Source organism: Cebus imitator, unplaced genomic scaffold, assembly GCF_001604975.1.
Source record: "Cebus imitator isolate Cc_AM_T3 unplaced genomic scaffold, Cebus_imitator-1.0 Scaffold45, whole genome shotgun sequence".
NCBI lineage: Eukaryota > Metazoa > Chordata > Mammalia > Primates > Cebidae > Cebus > Cebus imitator.
Genome location: NW_016107360.1, coordinates 11830143 through 11852236, shown reverse-complemented (window position 1 = coordinate 11852236; position 22094 = coordinate 11830143). Strand labels below are relative to the sequence as shown.

The 22094-nt window shown below is 36.2% G+C and overlaps 1 protein-coding gene across 1 annotated transcript in view; it reads left to right on the top strand.

Moving 5' to 3' along the window:
• HIBADH (3-hydroxyisobutyrate dehydrogenase) overlaps positions 1-22094 on the top strand; it is a 138702-nt gene that overhangs the window by 39396 nt on the left and 77212 nt on the right. The window lies entirely within an intron of this gene.

The following is a 22094-nucleotide window of genomic DNA, read 5'->3' as shown; positions in this document are numbered from 1 at the left end:
TTTTTTTTTTACTGTTCTTGATTTAAAGTCTTTTATCTGATGTAAGTATATAACTTCTCTTGCTTGCTGTTGGTTTCCATTTGCATGGAATGTCTTTTTCCATTCTTTTACTATCAGTCTATATGTGTCTTTATTAGTGAGCTGAGTTTCTTATAAGCAGTTGGATTGTGTTTTGTTTTGTTTTGTTTTTAAATCCATTCAACCATTGTGTATCTTTTAAATAGAGAATTTAATCTGTTTAGTTATTATCAAGGTCATTGATATGCAGGGCTTTGTCCCTGTCATATTGTTAATTATTTTCTGATAGTGCTACATATTTTGTTTCTTTCTTTTTCTCTCCTTGTTAGTCATTATGGCATAGTGGATGTCTGTACTGGTACCATTTGAGTCCTTTTTTCTTTGTGTGGTTGCTTTGCCAATGAGTTTTATATTTCCGTGTGTTTTTATGATGGTAAATGTCTTTTTGCTTCCAGGTTTAGGATTCCCTTGATTATTTCATGTAGGGCTGGGCTAATGGTAATGAATTCCCTGAGCATTTGCTTCTCTGGGTGGGTGGGTGGGTGTGTGTGTGTGTGTGTGTGTGTGTGTGTGTGTGTTTTCCTGTCAGCACTTTGACTTATCATCCTGTTCTCTTCCAGCCTATAAAGTTTCTGCTGATAAATCTTCTGTTAGTCTGATGGGGTTCCCTTTACAGGTGACAGTGGTTTTGTCTTGCTGTTTAGCTTTGACTATTTATATATGTATTTATTTAGTTTTTAGAAACAAGTTCTCAGTCTGTTGCCCAGGCTGGAGTGCAGTGGTGTGATCCCTTGAACTCCTGGGTTCAAGCAATTCCCCTGTACCTCAACCTCCTGAGTAGCTGGGACCACAGATACACATCACCATGCCCAGCTAATTTTAAATTTTTGTAGTGACGGGATCTCAGTATGTTGCCCAGGCTGACCTCAAACTCCAGGGCTCAAGTGCTTCTCCACCTTGGCTTCCCAATGTGTTGGGATTACAGGTGGGAGCCACCACATCCCGCTGGCTTCGACTTTACACAATCTGATTAAAATTGCAGGGAAGATCTTTTAGCATTGTATCTTTCTGGGGATTGTTGAACCTCCTGTATCTGAATATCTAAATCTCTTGCTAGACTTAGTTTCCATCTATTATTTTGTTAAATAGATTTTCTAATATTTTCATTTTCTCTTCGTGTTTGGAGATACTAATAATTTGTATATTTGGTCTCTTTATGTTGTCCCAGATGTCCTGAATGCTTTACTCATTCTTTTTAATTTTTTATTTTTGTCTGACTGCATTATTTCAGAAGATCTATCTTTACGTTCTTAGCCTTTTTATCTTTCTGCTTGTCTAGTTTTTTGTTGAAGCTTTCTCTAATGTATTTTATATTTCCTTCAATAAATTCTTCAGTTCCAAAGTTTCTGCTTGGTTATTCTTAAAGATATCGATCTCTTTGGTAAATTTCACGTTCATATCCTTAATTGTTATTCTCATTTGTTTGCATTGTGTTTCAGAATTAATCTGAGCTTCTGTAAAATCATTATTCTGTCCTGATGAATCTGCAAGAAAAAAAATCAATATTCTGAATTTTTATCTGGAATGTTGAAGAGTTTTAAACATTAAAATACGTTGTTGGAGAATTGTTGTATTCCTTTGGAGAGGTCATATTTTCTTGCTTTTCCATGTTTTCTGTGTCCTCATGTTGATATCTGTGCATCTGATATAACAGTCTCTTCTTCCTATTTTTGAATTTACTTTCTGTAGTAGAAGACTTTTTCTTAAAGGTGTATCTGTGGTATGATTGAGCAGGCCTCTTTGACTTTGATTCTGGTTGCATGCAGTATTGTAGTTGCTGCATGGTTTCTATGGCTGTAAATAACTTTACTATTATCTGTTATTTCCTTGGAAAGTTAGAGTGCAGTTATTAGTGGAAGCTGTGGTGAAGTTGTGGTATGGACTGGGAAGCCAGGTAGGCCAGTCTTTAGACCCTAGTGGTGGCAGCAGTGGGCTGTGCATGACTTTGTTCCTCAGGGCAATGTGTGATTGATATAGTTTGGATATTTGTCCCCCCAAGTCTCATGTTGATATGTAATCCCCAGTATTGGAGGAGAGGCCTGGTGGGAGGTCATGGGGGCAGAGTTCTTGTAAATAGTTCACCATTATCCCCTTGGTGCTGTCCTCACAATAAAGAGTAACTTCTCAGGAGACCTGATTGTTTAAAAGTGTGTGGCACCTTCCCCCTCTCTCTCTCACTCCCACTCTGGCATGTGATATGCCAGCTCCCCTTTTGCCTTCCACCATGAGAAAAAACACCCTGAGGCCTGTCCAAAAGCTGCGCAGATGCTGGTGCCATGCTTCCTACAACATGCAGAACCAATAGCCAATTAAACCTCTTTTCTTTATAATACTCACCCTCAGGTATTTATAGCAATGCAAGAACAGCCTCATACATGCCGGCACCTGTGTCAGTGGTTACCATTGGGGCAACTCTTGGACCTTCACATGGCTTATTCCAGTGCCAGTAGTGGCTGTGGGGACAGGATAGGTGAGCAGGTCCTCATGTCCCTGGCCAGCTGGAGTGGTGTGAGCAATGGCAGTAGGGGTGGCTTGATTACCTTCTGGGTCCCTATAAGTGTGGGCTGGTGGTGGTGGCAATACAGGGTCAGCCCCAGAAATGCTGCTACCAGGCTTTCCTGCTCTCTATAGCAGCAGTGCCGCAGTGCTATACAGAGTGGTGCAGGGGGCCCTGGCTTTGCATATGAGCCTTGGCATGGAAGCCATGCTGCCAGTGGGGTTTCAGTCACCACTCACCACACCAGATAGGTAGCCCTCCAGTTTGCCTGGCCCAGCCTCCGGTGGTAGCAGGAACAGGTATACAGAACAGGGGGAGGGGTACCATTCTCTATGTGAGAGATTGATCAAAGAGGCTGCTCCACTAGTGGGAGAGGACTTTACTCTTCCCTTGCAAAGCCAAGCACAGGTTTTTGTCATTGCTGGGCTTGGGAGTCACTTCTCATGGCCCCCTACAGAGAGCTCTCAGATACTGTAGAGTGTGCTTGGGTTTCCTTTGTCCCAGGTACTGCCTTTCAGTGCACTGCACCATTTTTTTTCCCTGGGGAGTAGTATTCCCTATGGGTTCAAGTATTTTAGATCCAGCCAGTGCTGTGCCACCACAGCCATTCAAGTCTTGGGGAATGGTGAGTGACCCAGCATGAGTTTCCTGTCTGGTGCACTGGCTGCCGTTGCAGGGTTTCCAAATCTGTACCTGTGCCAGTGTCAGGGTTCATGTAGGTAGAGGAGCTCCCCTGTGGTTCAGATCGCAACAGTCCATTGCAGAGGCGTGGACTGCTGAAGCTTTTTTACTTACTGTTTTCCTGTAATACAGAGTCCCTCGGGGCTCTTGGCTGATCTTGGTTAAGCTGGCTGCTCCCTTTCTTATCTTTCTATACCTCCGGTGTTTTCTGTGAATTCACCCTTGAACTCTGTTGTTCTCTCCACTTGAGTTATTTTTATTCCTAATTTTGACTCTTATTTCTGGAGAGGGTGGCTGTCTGATATCTGTAGTTAGCCATCTTGAACCAGGTAACTGAGTTTTGACAAATTGGTGAAAATTTAATAAAAGTTGTTGGAGTGTTCTTAGGACTGCTAGGGTCAAAGGCAGTGTTGTGTCACTTAATGTTAAGCAATTTCATCATTGTTCAAACACCATAGAATGTACTTACACAAACCTGAATCTAGGCTGTATGGCCATAGCCTATTGCTCCTAGGCTATAAACCTATACAACATGTTACTGTACTGACTACTGTAGGCAGTTGTAACACAATGGTAAGTGTTTGTGTATCTAAGCATATCTAAACCTAGAAAAGGTACAGTATTAAATACAATATAAATGATTAAAAATGGCACACCTGTATAGGGCACTTACCATGAATGGAGCTTACGAGTCTGGAAATTGTTCTGGATAAGTCGGTGAGTGAAAGTGAAGGCCCAGGACATTACTGTACACTGCTGTAGACTTGATAAACACTACATACTTAGGGTACACTAAACTTATACAAAATATTTTCCTTTCTTCAATAATAAACCTTAGCTTACTATAATATTTTTACTTTAAAAAACTTTGACTTTTGTAATAATATGTAAAACAGTAACACAGTGTACAGCTGTACAAAATATTTTTTCTTAATATTCTTATAAGCTTTTTTCTATTAAAAATTTTTTTTTTCCTTTTAACTTTTTTCTTTAAAAATGAAGACATGGGGGCTGGGTACAGTGGCTCATGCCTGTAATTCCAGCACTTTGGGAGGCCAAGGCAAGTGCATCACTTGAGCCCAGGAGTTCAAGACCAGCCTGGGCAACACGGCGAGACTCCTGCTTTACAAAAAATACAAAAATTAGTTGGGTGTGGTGGCGTGCATCTGTAGTCCCATCTACTTAGGAGGCTGAGGTGGGAGAGTCGATTGAGCCTGGAAGATAGAGGGTGCAGTGAGCCGTGATGGCACTACTGCACTATAGCCTAGGTGATACAGTTTTCTCTATGTATAGGGTTTTTATCTTGTATCAAAAAAATAATAATAATAATGAAGACATGATCACACACCTGGGCCTTTCCTAAGCCTTCACATTTACTCATTTGATATTACTGTGATGTGGTTTGGATATATGAGCCCTCCAGACCTCATGCTGAAATTTGATCCCCAGTGTTGGAGGAGAGGCTTAATGGGAGGTGTTTGGGCCATGTAGGCAGATCCCTCGTGAATAGATTAATGGAATTCCTTGGAGGTAAGGAGTGAGTGAACTCTCACTCTTTTAATTCCCACAAGATCTGGTTGTTGAAATGAATCTGTCTCCTCCTCCTCCTTTTTCTTGCTTCCTCTTTTGCCTGTGATCCCTGCACATGCTGGCCCCCCTTCACTTTTTTCTGCCATGAGAGGAAGCAGGCTGAGGCCCTCAGAAAAGGCATTGGTGCTAGTGCCATGCTTCTCGTAAAGCTTGCAGAACTATGACCCAAATAAACCTCTATTCTTTATAATAATTATCCAGTTTTGGGTACTCCTTTATAGCAACTCTAAATGTACTAAGACACATTGTCTTCCACTTCTACATCTTGTCCCACTTGAAAGTCTTCAGGGGCAATAACAGGCGTGGAGGCATCATGTCTTAAGATAACAATGCTTTCTTCTGGGATACCTCCTGAAGGACCTGCCTGGGGCTGTTTTACAGCTTACTTTTCTTTATCAGTAGAAGGAATAGACTGTATTTACTCTAAAAATATAGTAAATCCATAAACTTGTAGCAGAGTTATTTTATTTTCATTAGCAAGTATTATGTGCTGTACATAATTGTGTGTGCTACACTTTTATCTGACTAGCAGTACAGTAGATTTGTTTACACCACCATCACCACAAACATGAATAATGTGTTGTAATGTGATGTTACTACGTGAATGGAATTTTTCAGCTCCATGGTGATCTCATGGGACCAGTGTTGTATATGCAGCCAGTCATTGACTGAAATGTCATTATGCAGTGCATGGATGTAGTATGTCTAGCTGTTAAATGTCTCTGTGCTCCTAGACTTCGGTTTTATTATTAGAAAGGACCTTACTAATAATTTAACTCTGTTAACATTTTATAGATGGAAAAATTGAGGTTCAAAGAGGGTAAGTGACTTGCTCAGGGTTCTCTAGCTTGTTAGCAGCTCTAGGACTAGAATCAATTTTCCAACTAAATCTGATGTTCTTCCAAAACATGTCATACCTTCTTCCCTTCAGTCTCATTCTTTGGTGGCCTCGTCTCTTTTTCATAGCAGTCATAGTTATGAGAAGGGATTCTCATAACTCCACTTATATCCATTTACCCCAGTGACTGTTCCCCTGTCTCCTGTGTTGGTAGCTGATAGGCATTTGGCATGTAGTGAAAACAGGGAATTGCCATATTTCCTAGCCCTCAGAGGCTAGTTTATAATCTGAAAGAGGCTTAACATTTCTGTTTCAGATTCATATAAGAAGAAACCATTGAGAAGCCATTATTCTTGAATCTGGAGAACTCAGGAGAGATCAGATCAGTCCTATTAGGTTAGGTCCATCCTGGAATGTTTGTTAACTGGCTCTAAGGGGCATTTGTTCTGTGGATGAATTGGGATGGAACCAGTTTTTGGGGTCTTTCCTTTTTTGAGATCCTCCTTGCTTGTGCTGTTTCATCAAATAAGCCTCTAAAGAAAGAGAAAGTAAAGTGGTATTTTGACATATCTTTAACATGTTTTAGTTTAACGGGATAAGATCTGTTTTTAGGTATAAGAATTTGTGAATTGAACAGAATTATAGTTGAAAGCAAAGGGATGAGAGGATTTTTATATAGCAACAATGATAGTACGGAATCTGTGCTATTGCAAGGACTACTGTGTTATGCTTATGTTTGTGCCTGTCTCTTCTACTAGACTGAAGAGGGCAGACAACATGTCTTACTTAGTTTTATATCTCCAATATCTCCTTCTAGGCACTTAATAAAGTATGATTGGTTGAATCAAGAATCTTTTCTTCTTTTAAAATTCAAAATTAATATTAAATATTTTGAGCCTTCTTGCTGTTATTCATCTTTCTGAAGCTCTCCTCCAGGTTATTTCCAGATTATTTCCCTGTCTGTGAAGTTTAAGCTAACTGTCTCTACATTTTGTTATCAGTCAGGTAGTAGGCATATACTATGTTTAAAATGTTGTTTTGTAATATTGGGTGCCATTGTGGTCAGTGTGATTATGATCAATTTGGTGGGGATGGGGTAAGAGAAGTAGACAAATACTCAGAACAACTTAAAGAGGAAGTTCTTACATTAAAAGTTTAGAATTTAGAAAAACATGTTAATACCATAACTTGCAAACAGTTACAGAATGCAAAATATTGCAGTATGGCAGTATTCCCAGTGTTTAACAGGGAGAAGTGGAACTCCTCAGTACCAGTTTAATCCCTAACAACATTCTAGGCACTATAAGAAACAGTCCTCATCCCATCTGGGTTGCCTATTATTACTTAGACTTTTATCTCATAGTCAGCTTTCTAGATATTTAATGAGAGTGTAACACTAGATTTAGGCCGGGAGCAGTGGCTGACGCCCATAATCCCAGCATTTTGGGAGGCCAAGGTGGGCAAATCACTGGAGCCCAGGAGTTTGAGACCAGCCTGGCCAACATGGTGAAACCCTATCTCTACCAAAAAATACAAAAATTAGCCGGGTGTGGTGGCGTGGACCTGTAGTCCCAGCTACTTGGGAGGCAGGGATGGGAGAATCATTTGAACCTGGGAGGTGGAGGTTGCAGTGAGCCAATATCATGTCACTGCACTCCTGCTTGGGTGACAGAGTGAGATCTGTCTCAAAAAACAAACAAACAAAATCCACTAGATTTAATTTATACAGCTGATTCCAGGCCAACAGAAAGACTCTTAGTTCTGGAAATGGAAAGTTTCTGTTAAAGATCAACTGGAAGTTTCTTAAGATGCTTCCCAGCAACAACCTAGGGGAACCAGTGGGAATTTGGAATTAGTGACAGTTATTTAGGACATATTCTTTAAATAAAGAAAAAGGGAATTAATTAATATAATTCTCCTACCACCTTTAGTTTTTTTGGTGGCTGTTGTGCTTTTATTGAAAGAAATTTCCTTGGATGGTAGAGAGAACCTGGTTCACATACATGCACACACACACACACACACACACACACACACACACACACACGTATAAATCAGGCTTTCTCTACCATCCAAGGAAACTTCTTTCAATTTATTGTTTAATAAAAGCACAATAACAATAAAAGCACAGAAGTTTCCTTGGATGGTAGAGAGAGCCTGGTTCATATCTATGCATATGTATATGAATATATATATATATATAGGTTTATATATACATGTGTATATTTACGTGTGTGTATATATATACACACACACATATACGTATACATAAACATATGTGTGTATGTATACATATATATGTTTATTTTTTTAAACAGGATCTCTGTCATCTAGGCTGGAGTGCAGTGATATAATCATAGCTTACTGCATCCTTGAACTCATGGGTTCAATCAGTCTTCTGCCTCTGGAACATCACCACCATGCCCAGCTAATTTTTTAATTTTTTTGTAGCAGCGGGGTCTGGCTGTGTTGCCCAGAGTGATCTCCAACTCTTGGGCTCAAGTGATCCTCCTGCCTTGGCCTCCCAAAGTGCTGGGATTACAGTTGTGAGCCACTGTGTCTGGGTGAGCCTGTACTTTTAGAAAGAGAATGTAACTTTAAAAATCAAGGTCTGCATTTCTTTCTTCAAAATATATTGTACTTGAAATTATTTATATAGTCCTTATAAGATTTATCTACTTGTTTCTTATTATACACTTTAATCTCATCTTCTGTATTATGCTCACAGCATCTTTACCACAAGGGACTTGCCTCATTTCCTGGTTCCTACAGTGAAGGCACTAGGGTTAAGGCTTTAAAGATATTCAAAGTCCTTTGCCTCTTGAAGCTTACAGAGGAATAGAGTTAACATAAAAATAATTTCAATGATAATTGCTTTGAAGGAAAAAAAAAAGGCAGGGTTTGGGAGATAGAAACAGTTTGGGAGATAGAAAGTATTGAGAGTGCTCTTTTGGATAGAGTGGATGGAATGCCCTTTCTGGGGAAGTGATACTTAAGCAGAGGTCTGAATGAAAAGGTCTAGGGAAGCGCGTTTCACTGAAAGGAGTTGCTCTCTAAGGGCTCTGAGACATTGACCTAGCTTGGTGTGTTCATGGAACATTTATCTGTGCATCACCAGACTTAACAGTTGTTTCACTCAGAGTTTGTTAAATTGAATAACCTGTACTTGACTGCCCATATGTCTAATATCATGCCTTTGTTTATCAGTTTGTTGTTTCCAAAGTAAAGTGAACTGGGCTTTATGTAAATTAGCCCATGACACTGGTCTCATTAAGTATGATGCCCTATTAATTTGTGCAAATCACATTTTTATGAAAGTTGTAATCCTTATTTAACGTCCAATGTTGTTTAGTCATGCCATTTTGGATACATGCACTTTGATGGTGTGTGTGCAGTGGATCTGCTACCACAGTGTTGGTTCCAATTTGATCAGCTCTCATCTATAATGAATGCTAGACATACAGCAAATTAAAACTATTGTTGGTGACTAATGACCAAATACTGTTCAGTCTGCACCTAGGGCATCATTATGACTTAACTGTGCCTGAATAATTGAAGAATAAACTCACTGATTGCCTAATACGTCTGTAGATTTGCCCAGAGACCTTAAGTTGAAGTGACTCTAAAGTGGTACTTGTAGTTAGCCCCAGGCATTGCATGTTGGCAAGCCTCATTGATTTGCTAAACTGTATTGTTCTAGGTACAAGTTAATGTTAAAATTAAATAATTGAACTTGTGTGTATGTGTTTATATAACAGTTCCCTACCAGAAAACCAAATTTTATACTCTACTTGGCTAAGTTTTAGTAATTTGTTTGAGACATTCTTAGAATAAGCACAAAGCCTATTAAGAAATTTATCTTAGAGCGCTAGGCTTGCTTGGTAAATCTCAATGAGTTTCATATAGACTTCATTATTGTTTTTAAAATCAACCATGCAGGCTTGGCCTTTACTGCTTACTGAACTGGCTACCTACTGTTTTTCCACTAGATCTGTATCTAATTTATGGTAAAAGGACCACAAAAAATTATTTATGTTTTGGCACCTAGCACTATTATAGTTAAGGGTCTGTTGGCATTTCCATTAAAACGTTTTCTTAGAGAAGTTTATAACTTGGCAGTTTTACTTGGCTTTGGGCTGAAACATTGCTATTTTTGTCCAAAAGCAAATTCTTCTATCAAATTTCATATAACTGAAATTGCCTTGGTTTATAATGTGTAGAGGGGGAAGGGCTATCAGAATAGGTTTTTCTTTCTGATACTCTCACAAGTGCTTTGATTATACAATAGTTTTGCATGTGGCATTTATTCTTATATTTTATTCTTCAGTAGGAATTTATTTTTGTTCCACAAGATGAACAAGTTCTAGAGCTCTGTTGTATAACATAGTGCCTACAGTTAACAATACTGTGTTGAGTATTAAAAATTTGTTAAGAAGATAGATATCAGGGTAAGTGTTCTTAACCACAAAGCAACCACCACCACCACAACACGTGGGTCATGAGGAAACTTTTGTAGGTGATGGAAATATTTATCACCTTGATTGTGGTCTTGGTTTTATGGGTATTTGCATATGTTCAAACTCACCAAATTGTATACATTAAATATGTGCAGTGTATCACTTATACCTCAATAAGTCTGTTTGATAAATATTTTTAAAATGATTTGAAATATGTTGGTAAAATAATTCATATTCATGGCTTCCTGTCTTTAAAGAGGTATAGTATTATTATATTTTTTAAAGTAAATTTTGGCCAGGCGCAGTGGCTCACATCTGTAATCCCAGCACTTTGGGAGGCTGAGGTGGGCGGATCACCTGAGGTCAGGAGTTCAAGACCAGCCTGGCCAACATAGTGAAACCTCATCCGTGCTAAAAACAAAAAGTAGCTGGGCGTGGTGACCTGCGCCTGTAATCCCAGCTACTCAGGAGGCTGAGGCAGGAAAATCACTTGAACCTGGGAGGCTGAGGTTGCAATAAGCCAAGATCCCACCACTGCACTCCAGCCTGGGTGACGAACAAGACTGTGTCTCAAAAAATAAATAAATAGGCCAGGCGTGGTGGCTCACAGCTGTAATCCCAGCACTGCGGGAGGTCAAGGCGGGTGGATCACAATGTCAGGAGTTCAAGACCAGCCTGCCCAAGATGGTGAAAACCATCTAAAAATAAAAAAAATAGCTGGGTATGGTGGCATGTGCTATAATCCCAGCTACTAGGGAGGCTGAGGCAGAGAATGCTTAAATCTGGGAGGCAGAGGTTGCAGTGAGGCGAGATCGTGCCACTGTACTCCAGCCAGGGTAACAGAGACAGACTCAGTCTAAAAAAATAATAACTATTATAATAAATAAAAATAAAAACTTAACTTTTTAATTAGCAACTGCCGTTACTTATTATAAAATTTAAAGTACATTGTGCATTGACTTATATGAAAGGCTTGAATTACACTATCTTGAAAAATATAAAATAAGACTTTCCTTGGTCTGACTTGTTATTTAAAACTTTAGTAACACTCATAATTAAAGTATACCTTACTTTATTTGATGGACAAATCTATTTCCTTAGAAACGAGTTAAGATTGATCAGTACCAGTACACAGAATTGGGTCAGTTATGTTAGCCATTTACATTTCCCCATAATTTTACTTATCACTCTATATCCATAAAGTATCCTTTCTGTCTCTGGAGAATATCTTTAGCCTGGGATTTTCTACAGATTGCACAAGTAGTCCAGAAATGTTTGGTAAATAAATTCCAAGGGTTTCTTTGGAATTAGTCCTGAAGAAGAGGTGCCCATAAAAATCTTTTTACATTCTTTGGCATGCCTAAGACTGCCTTACAACAGTTGTCATAGACAAGAATTCATATATAAGGTGTTAAGTTCTTAACACATTCAAAGACGACTGCTGACTCAACTGCCCAAGATAACATGGTTGAGACAGCTCCAACAGTTTGTCTCCTAAAAAAATTACAGAAGAATGTGTTAGAGAAGGCAAGGTGTTCACTTTATAGTATCTTTTATTATTCCTATCATTATTTATTGTTAGTAATAATTCTTATTGCTAACAACCTACTTTATTTCTAAAAATTTACTTTTGCAGTTTGCAATTCCTTTTTCCCCAAACCTGAAGGCCAAATTTTAATTGCGTTGTAATATCCAATCAAGTAACCATTACACCAGCTGCTCTTGCCAGGCTCTATCCTGTGTGGAGGGGGAACCTGTGTTCTCTTCACATGGTTATGCTGGAAAGTATATGGATAAGGCAGGGGTCCTTCCCGAAGTAATCCCAGGGTATTTTTAATGTCCTTTAATTGCCATTCAGGATGTAAGTCAGACCAGACACAATTGGGTCTGGTCACAGTTTAGGACTAGTGGACCCTGTTTATATAAGGGTAAATTTAGCAAATGAATCTGAAGCTATTACTTATGTACAATTTCTTTTTCCTTAACATTTATTGATTTCTAAGCAATGTGAAATTCATTCCAGTATACTCTGTGTATTGTATGTCTTTATTTTGTGTTGTCTGTGATCCCTGGATAGTATTGGAAGTGACGTGGGAGGAGGAGATTTAATTGAGAATTTGACAAGGGTCTTGGCACCATAATCAAACCAAAACCTTATCAGACTTATTTGAAGTTTTCAAGAAGTCTGATTTTCTTCAAGTTTGATAATGTTAACAAATGAAAAGTATATGAAGTTTTAAGTCTGTCTTTCTAGATATTTACCATAAAACTGTTTTGTTTTGCATTGCTTGGGTGTTGTAGTTGTAAACATTTTAAATTTACATGCAAATTTCATAGTAGTGATTCTTCCTTCAGGTCCAAGGAAAGTATGGCAGCAGATATGCCTTTTGTCTTCTGCCTTGGAGAGATTTTAACCTGACCTGAAGGTAGAAGATTGTTGTTGTTTTGCCTTTAGCTTAGGTTACCTCCAGGGATAGGAAAGATGTGGATTTCTTTTAGAAGAGTGCTAAGAATTTTAACTTTAATATCTGACATCTTTTTGCATTGAGTTTTTGACTGTTAGTTTTGATCATCTTAATTGTGTATCTACTACAGCCTCTAGGAGAACATTATTCCTAGGGCGATTTTTAAAATGAAACTTAATACGAGGCCAGGAGTACAAGTAATTTTATATTAGTTACATTTCATTTCCCCTAATTCTTCTTATGTGTGAGAATAATACTGGTTCTCAAGCGACCAACATTTTTAATGTACTATGTCCATATATTGAAAGAATAGAAAACTAGTTTTGGCAGACAATGAAATAGTTAATTGGCTTTTCCAGCCAAGATAGGTTTGTAAAACTTTGTGAAAATTAAGAAATGGGAGGAAAAGTATTTTTCTATTCACTAATGGCATATTTTATTAACCCTTTACCTTAGACTATAAATTTTTTTTGCAGCATTCTTTCATAAGATAAGCAGCTGGAGGAAGGAGCCTAGTTTACTGTAATTGTCAAATATCTGCAAACATTCAGATAGTTAAAATAATTATTTTCATATAAAATCCTGGGTAGAGATGAGGTTTTTCCAAAAATAAATGATAATTTGGAGAAAGGAATAATAACAGCGACATAATTCTGACTTTAAGACCTATAATCTTTAATAACAAGTTTTTTTTATTATTATTATTTTTTTGAGACAAAGTCTTACTCTGTCGCCCAGGCTAGAGTATAGTGGCATGATCTCCGCTCATGGCAACCTCCGTCTCCTGGGTTCACGTTATTCTCCTGCCCCTCCCTCCTCTGTAGCTGGGATCATAGGCATTAGCTACCACACCAGGCTAATTTTTTGAATTTTTAGTAGAGACAGGGTTTCACTGTGTTGGTCAGGCTGGTCTCAAACTCCTGACCTCAGGTGATCTGCCTGCCTTGGCCTTCCAAAGTACTAGGATTACAGATATGAGCCACGGCTCCCAGCCGCAAACTTTTAAAAACAGCATTTAGAAATGTTTGATTGTATCTCACAGTCTTTAATTGGACTGAACTTTTATATTCTTATTGGTACACATATAAAATCAACAGCTTTTCATGATTCGGCATTTACATCTTAAATCTTGCACTCTGCTCTGTTAGGAAATAGAGCAGTGCTGGATATTTTGAAGTTAATAGGCAAAGTCTACATTTGGTACATAAAAGTTACCTTATGCAATATTCAAGAGCTAGTGAACAAGGGTTGGAGGGCGGGGGAGCCAGAGAACAGAGCATGCAAAAGAATGAGAGAGAGATTACATTGTCTGTTTCCATTTTAGTTGGTAGTTTGTACTGAAAACTGTAAAGTTAAACTTTTTGGAGTTGTTACTATCCCAAGTGGGAATGTAAAGTATATTGAACAAAATTTATTTAGCCTGTTAAAAAGTCAACCTAAAACTATAGTTAATTAGTTTATATTATTACATCACTTTTAGTAGAGACTCAGAACCAGTACAGTGTAAGAGGAGCTATTATCAGGTGAGCTGACTGCTACCCATATGGGGCTTTAAGATAATGATGAGTTTAAATTTCCTCTTAGAGCTAAGTGAGAATAAAACTGGAGGCAATAAATACTCTTGGCCAAAGCCATTAAATGAAAAAGCTGGGAATTCTCCAGCTCTTGACTTAAATTGTTTGTTTATCAGCTGGCGCCTAGTCTGGAGTCAAGAGCTTTGAAACTCTTGCAGGACACTTTCATTTCAACTTAAGGTAACTTGAGTTTATAGCTTTGGCTTTAAAGATTACTAATGATTTACTCATTTCCTTACCATTTAACCAGAGTGGACTTTTTCCCAGGAAGGGATCTGTGTTTATTTAGGGCCTTTGTCTGCGGAGGGATTAAAAGGCAGCCCACCAGCATTGTGAACTTGATGGTAATAAAAGGTCACCAAAACACACCATAAAAACATTCTTACCATGGAATTAATTATACAGTGTAATTTTACAAAGCAACTCGGTTACTCCATCTTACCCCCTCCCCCATATTTAAACATTTCAACTTTTAAAAAGTACATCTTTGGTATAATTTTGGTTTATGAAAAAAATGGTTTTTTCTTTTATGAATCTTAAACACTGAGGAAACTGTCATGTGCATACATACAGTTTAATTGCTTAAAAATCTTAATTTGAAATAAAAATGATCATTTATTGCTAAACTATGGGATAAATAACTTGTTCAGGAGGAGGTTAGAATAGTCAGAAGGGATGGTTGATATTTCATAGAACAGCTCAGTTTCTAAAAGCCTAAGTCCAGTTAAGATTTTATCTGTGCCACCAGGTGGCATTGCATCCAAACCTGCTAGAGATAAAAGAAGGATTTTAAAATATATTATTTTTTGTTAAATACGTAAAGATTTTGCTTTTGAAGTTGCCTTAAAACTGTATCTGATGTCAAGGTTGATTAAGTATCTCTATATCATTGAAACAATTTCTAAACTCTGTAAATATTTGTTTTTAGGTTGTTCTTGTTAAAACGAAAGTAAATTAAAATGACCCATTTGGAGGGGATTGCCATTTTTCATCTAGTAAAATAAACATTTAACATTTGGCTATTTTATTTTATTTTATTTTATTTTTGCTTTACTTGTCTAAACACTGGAAAGGGGATCCTGCCTATAAAATTTCTCACAAATATTTCAAATCCCCGCCCCCCACCATGTGGCAAAATTCCACCCCCTTCCCTGGCTCTTGTTAAAAAAAAAAAAAAAAGTGTCAGCAGGTTTTACTGTATGGGAATTTTTAAAAAGAGGGAGAGAGCTCTGAAAGGTGCAAGTTGGTCCTTTTCACAAGCCTAACTATGAGATTCATTAGGCAGTTCATGTTCATGTCTTAAAAGCTGTTTTTTGGAAAGTAAATTCTTGAGTTTCCTGTACTGGTTTTCAGGGAGTCTTTATAGTCTTTTGAAAAAGCTCATTTTAAAACAGTGATAATGTAAAAAGCACAATAAAAAAAGGCTCATTATAAATTTTATAAAAGTGTGATTTTTTTCATTAAAATACGTATTCATGTTCTATTTATATGAACCCATAAATATAAGTTAATAAACTGTAGCAGAAACAATTAAATTACTTAATACAACTATCCAGGTGCTAGGATATGTTGTCAGAATAAATAAAACTCAGTGTATAGTCTGTTGATTTTTATTCTTTTAAAAAATGTATTCACCGTGCAGAAATATGTTTAATGCTTAGCTTTGATCATTTCTCAAAAAGCTTAGTGCTACTCATTTTATACTCTTGCCTCTTCTCTGAGGCTTCTTAATGTGCACAACCTGTTTAAGAAATGTATATGTTTTCAAAGTAAATGTTTGACCTCCCACCTTGATGTTCCCACTTAAAAGCAAAACCCTACTCTCCCTTATATTTTGAATAACTTGATGAGAATGTGTGTTGTACTAAAACTAAATAATGCACCCTTCAGTATTACCAGAAGAGACCTTTTGGTTTTAAAAATTAGGAAATTTCACATTTGAAAGTAGTCTAGACAAAGGTACTCATGACATTTGACCCTGAAATTTTTACTTTTAAACTTGATACAACAGTCTGCTTCTTAGCTTTGTTGTATGCTAATATTTCTACTTATTTAACATCAAAAAGCTGTAGTGGTTTCTCTTTATAGATTATGCCTGTGTTCTGGAATTGCCTCCTGCTGTCCATGAATTGCTTCTTGGCTTGTGTTAGAATTTCTCACCAGGGTCTTTTGTGAGCTATGTAGCCAACATTTAAAAAAAAAAAAAAAATCAAATTTGATAAACTAGATTAGTAAAAATTATACTTACTATTCATAATTATAATTGAGATTTCTTGGCTCAGCATATCAATTTTATGCATTGAGTAAGCACATGCAAATCTCATGTAATGATATGCATACATATAGTTGCCTACAGTGACTGTGTTTTTTTAGTTATTTCTATAATATTAAAATAATGATTTTTTTGCTGAAATTCCAGAAATTTGAAAACATTAAAAACTAATGATCATGAGACAAACAATTCTTACTTGTTAGGGTGTTTGTTATTTAGTAATGAAGCATTTAGATTTTGGATTCTCTCATTTCAGTTGGAAATAGTACTGGTGTAAGTGAGTGTTGCCATGGGAACCTCCACGTAGATATAAAAGGCAATACTGTCTAAGTGGAGGAGGAGGGGCGACATACTGAAATACCACTAGTCTAAATGATCTATTTTATGTATGTGTTGGTGTGGGGGTGAGAGCTAGGATGAGAAGGGGAGAGAAAGTAGTAGAGAAAGTAAATATATTACCAGTCAAAGCAATTTACTCATACTTTTGGATTCTTTTAAATGGAACTGTTTTAAGGCTTGAAATGTGATTCTTAATTATTGGTATCATTTGTACACGTTGGGGAGTCCTTGCATACCATATTTTTAAACTATGATGGAATATGTTTAACTTCTTTGGTTTTAAATAAAATTTAATTCAGTGAAATCTGAGAATTAGCATATCAGTCTTTGACATGCTTTAATTATAAATGTCATTAAAGATGGGTATCGTATTTAATTCTTTTTAAATATCTGAAATTTAGAAAAACTAAATTGACTAGGACAGTTCATGTGACTTTCAAAGAAAAGCTGGCATTTTGGCTTTACAGAATTTTTAACATTAGATTTTAAAAATTAAATATTTCTGGTAATTTTGTATAAATATTTAGGCAAGGAAACAATGACTTATATCTACATGTATAATATTTTATCATTTAAAAAAATAAAGAAAACAACAATAAAACATCAAATGTTTTTATGTTCCTTAGGAGCACATAAAGATGATAGAGATGATTAGAGAACTACCAATTTAACTGCATACAAAGTAACATTTTTGTTTTTTTGTATGTTTAGGTTACAAAAAACAATGAAATTATGCCCAACCTGAGTTAGCCTGGTAAAATGCAGCAGCAGCAGCAGCAGCAGCAGCATCCTTGCAATTTTAACACTATGAATTCTGGTTGTCAGATACAAGTATAAAAAAAAAAGAGATAATAACCTGACAAAAATCGTTTAAACTTACCTTTTTAGTCAATCCAGAGGAAAAGTAAAGCTGCCAAGGTAATATAACATCCAGTAGTTTTTAAATTAAAAAGAGTAATTTAAATTAAAAGGGGTAAGAGGGCACGAGCAAGCAAGGGAGAAGAAAGAGGGGTGAAAACGACAGACACTTTGCTTCCCCAGGCCTGGCTGTATCTGATGTAAATCAACCAGCAGTGGGAAGTGTATTGTTTCCAACTCCACATAAACAATGCTGGGTATCTCTTTGGGAGTGGGTGGGTGCAGGGATGGATGGGGTTGTTGAGAAGGGAACTTGCATGCAGAGCTTATAATCATTAGTAGTTTTTTTGGCATGCAAAACATAGTAGGAATGAGAGTAAAGAATGAGAAAGTATGTTTGCACGTAAAATTGATCAAGTGAAACCTTAAAATGATGTGAAGTAATTCATCATTGTTAAGAGAATGCTTAGTTGTCAGTAATGTTCAGGTTTAAAAAAATTTTTTTTAAGATTGACACCTTATAATATAAAACATTTCAGCAATGAAGATACCCAGTGTTAAGTGTACTCTTGGCATAGTAGATCAGCTTAGCTCTAAACATGGCTGCTAAAAACTAAAAGACTAAGAAAACTTGTATTTCTTGGAAAAATAGGTAATAAGAGGGATGAAAAGTCAAGTTTATTTTTAAAAATAAGAGAAAGTAAGGGCTGTAACATCCATGTTATTTTTCTGTTTGTTTTTGCCCACTGCTTTTTCTTACCCCCACTCTTTCTTGGAGTAAAATCTGATCGTTTTAGCAGAGTGGAAAGTGTGAAAATACACACAGCCTTATCAATAAGTAGATTCAAAATATCTTTAATTACCTTAAATTTTTATAGTGCAGAATTTTCTAGAAGTCAACTCATTTATTAAGTAGCTTTAGTGTGTCAGGTTATCACACTGGGTGGTTTCTGTATTTTAAAACATTTCATCCTTATAGCATCCTCATGAAATGCAGACTCTCATTTTTTTCAGTGAGGAAGTTGAGGCTCAGGAAGGCACAATAGGATAATATACAATTTTAAGAATTGGCTTGATTTAGCAAAAAGACATTTTAGGTAGAGGATTTTCAAATATTATGACAGGACTAATCCATTCAAGTTTGGAGTTTCTTTGACTTGCTAGAATAACTAAAAGACTTTAGTTTGTTTTATTTAAAAACAAAATCAAGAAAAATACTTTTGCTGCTATATCGATATCATACCGTTCAGTGATCTTGCCCCCATATACATACCCACAATCAAAATATAGAAAGAATTATTAGCCAACCAATAAAAGTTCACTTGGGTAATGTAAAGTAATTTTATTTTTGGTTTTCAGTGCTTTAATCTAGTTAACCAAAGGAACAAAAAGGGCAAACATGTATAACCATTTTAACCTTCTAACATAATTTCCTTTATTGGTCTTTTATAGCAATTGGATTATTTAAAAGAGCCAGAATATCTTATTTAGTCATTAATCATAATATGAGTACACAGGACAGCTTTACATGTTTTCCCCTTTACCTTATATTTTTAAATGTTTATTTCCCAACATCATCCAGTTAAATGCACTTTTTCAACTTTTTAAATACCCAAAATTGACTTTTACAAAATATCGATGAGAATTTCTGTATTCAACATTAACCATGGATAAGCTTTTTTTAGTACGTTTATAGTTCAGGTTTCAACATTAATACATGATTAACAGTGTATCAGGCTTATTGCACAATCATAATAATAAAATATACCATTCAATCATTGCATTTATCACTTGGTGTTATACTGAAAGAATTATATTTGTAACATGATTTGCATCTTGTATTTTTAATCCCTCTCAGTATATATAATCTTTCAGTAGTTTTGTCAAAAGAAATCTGTCCCAATAACTTTAAAAAGAGGACCTTCAAGAATGAGAGGTGTGTGTTTTCTAATGGTTTTATCTTGAAGAGAACTCAGTGAAAGATCCTTTATAGATTATATTAAAAAGATCCAACCAACCAGTCCATACTCATCATGACTTAACTTTTATAGTTATATACATAGGCTTCATTGAAGGCTGTAAGAAAATCTGATGTTTATAACATTTGGCTTTGCCAGTATTTGTCTGAATTTTGCAAAGATCAAGTATGCTAAAGTATGAAATGCTAATGTATTTTTGGAAAACAAACCAAACCCCACTTACCCAATGTATTTTACATATTCTAAGAATGAGAATTCAATATCCTGATAAGTTCAGCTTCAAAACTCATAGATTTCTTGCACTAAATAAGGTTGGGAGCAGTTTGGAAAGGAGTAAAAAGGAGACCTTTCGTCTTATTTTGGTGTGTTCAAAGGTAAAATATAAACCAGTATTCTTGTTACTGTAGCCTGGAGCACTAAAGAAGAGCCTTCTATCAGTTACCAGATTGTTTTAGAAGTAGTGTATGAAGACTCTTCGTTTCAACTTGTTCTCCTTATTCTAAAGATTCCTGGTTTGTTATTTATACACATACATACACACACACACACATACACACAATTTCTAGAAATGCTTACTAGATAGATTGCTATGAAAGGAAAGGTTTAGAAAAAGATGAGTAAAGAAAATTACTTTTGAAAATATATTCTGACCCTGACCCTTACTGGGATAAAGTTCCAAGGGAATAAAGATTATTGCTAGCCAGAAAATTGCCCACCTAGATAGTGATGAAAACTGGAGTTTAGCTAACTCTTATTTTTGTGTGATTTTGCTCACTCTTTTCCTGTAGTTGGTTGGATTGAAAAGGATCTTTAGTGGGTTGTTGATTATGGCAGGACCAAGGTCAAGTTTAGTTTTGCCTGACTTCAGTGTTATCATCTTTTCAAACCAAAATGCCTTATGATAATGAGATTCTTTGTTGGATTACAAATGAACAATTCTTGATGTTTATGCATGTTTTACGTGATGTGTTTTTTGAAGATAGAGGCTGTCACTTTAAAAGGGTGGAATGTTATATTCTGGGAAGTATGCTAATGTGAACATATGACAGTGTTTTCATGAAGAAGAGATGATATGGGAAAACCATGGCAATGAAGGTGAAGAAAAATAAGAAACATGAAGGATGACTCATTCTGTTTTTGTTAAGGGAGAGAACTCCCTGACCCGCATCAGAACATTTTAGCATCTGGGAAATAAGAAGTTACTGATCTCTCTTATTTCTTCCACATCACATAATAACTTAAACTTTGATTTTCGCCCCCCCATTGGCAACAAAAATGCAATAGAGCTTCCTTTTACTTATGTCTGAGTTTTGAATTTTCATGTGATTATATGACAGTATACACAATTATAAACAACCAACAAACATTTACTTAGAATTTTCCATGCAAAAAAGGTTTCCATGCAAACCTTTTTTGAGAAAAAAAACTTTCCTTAAAAAAACTGAATCTTTTAAATAATTGGTATATGGTTTTATTTGTATTATTTTACTTTCTCTTGTTCGGTTTTAATTTTTAAAACTAATTAAAAAATTGAAATACAAACGATTTAAAGCAAGGTTTGGGAAGGAAAATTCATGTAATTTGCTCTGCTGTTTTTCTGCATTTTCAATAGAAATTCCTGTAAAAAAATATTATTTCCTTTTAATCCTTCTTTAAGTTCAACCTAAGGAACACATTTGATAAACTTTCCTATTTGGACCCAAAATAACAACTTTGATGGACTAATTGATACATACCTACTATATGAACACATCTTTGATACAGTGTTTGCGTTCTGAAGGGCTCCTTAATTATTTCCTCCCAGTAAGGAACTAAAATTGTTGGATGGAATCAATCACATATCATTGTAAGGTGTTCTGCATTTGACATAGATGATTACATTACTGTATGTGGAGTTTAAATTGTACCCAATTTATGCCTCTTGGTAGTCATACTTTTTCTTTTCCTTTCAGTGTGCACTCAGTACATAAAGCTTGTGTGGGAAAGAAGTCCTTGTTTCCTGTCTTTGTTGGTATTTGTAAGTTCCTAATCTTCTAAGCGTCTTGGGATGTAGGTCTGTACATCTTGACTAGGTTTGGGTAGTTTTTATGGTGAGGAAGAGGGAAAAAGATAGTATTGAAGCAATTCCTGTCTAGGTCTGCAAAGTGCAGATTGCATTTCTCTTGCAGTGGTGTTAGGTATATGGCCCTTTTTTGGGAAAGTCCTATTAAGTGTTTGGAGACCTTTATCTTTCTCTGTTTTGTTGTAGCAGATGGAGTTGTCCTCTGGTGTTTTTGCTAAGTATGATAAATGTTGTACTAAAACTGCTTGGTGGAAGTTTGATCTGGAAAGATTACTGTTCCTTTCAGTTTCCTGAAGAAAATAGAATCATAGTATTCAAACCATTAAGCAAACAAGTCTATGAGCAGACCAGCAATAATATTGTGCACTTGTAATTGATGCTTGTGATTCTTTTTCCTTCTTTAA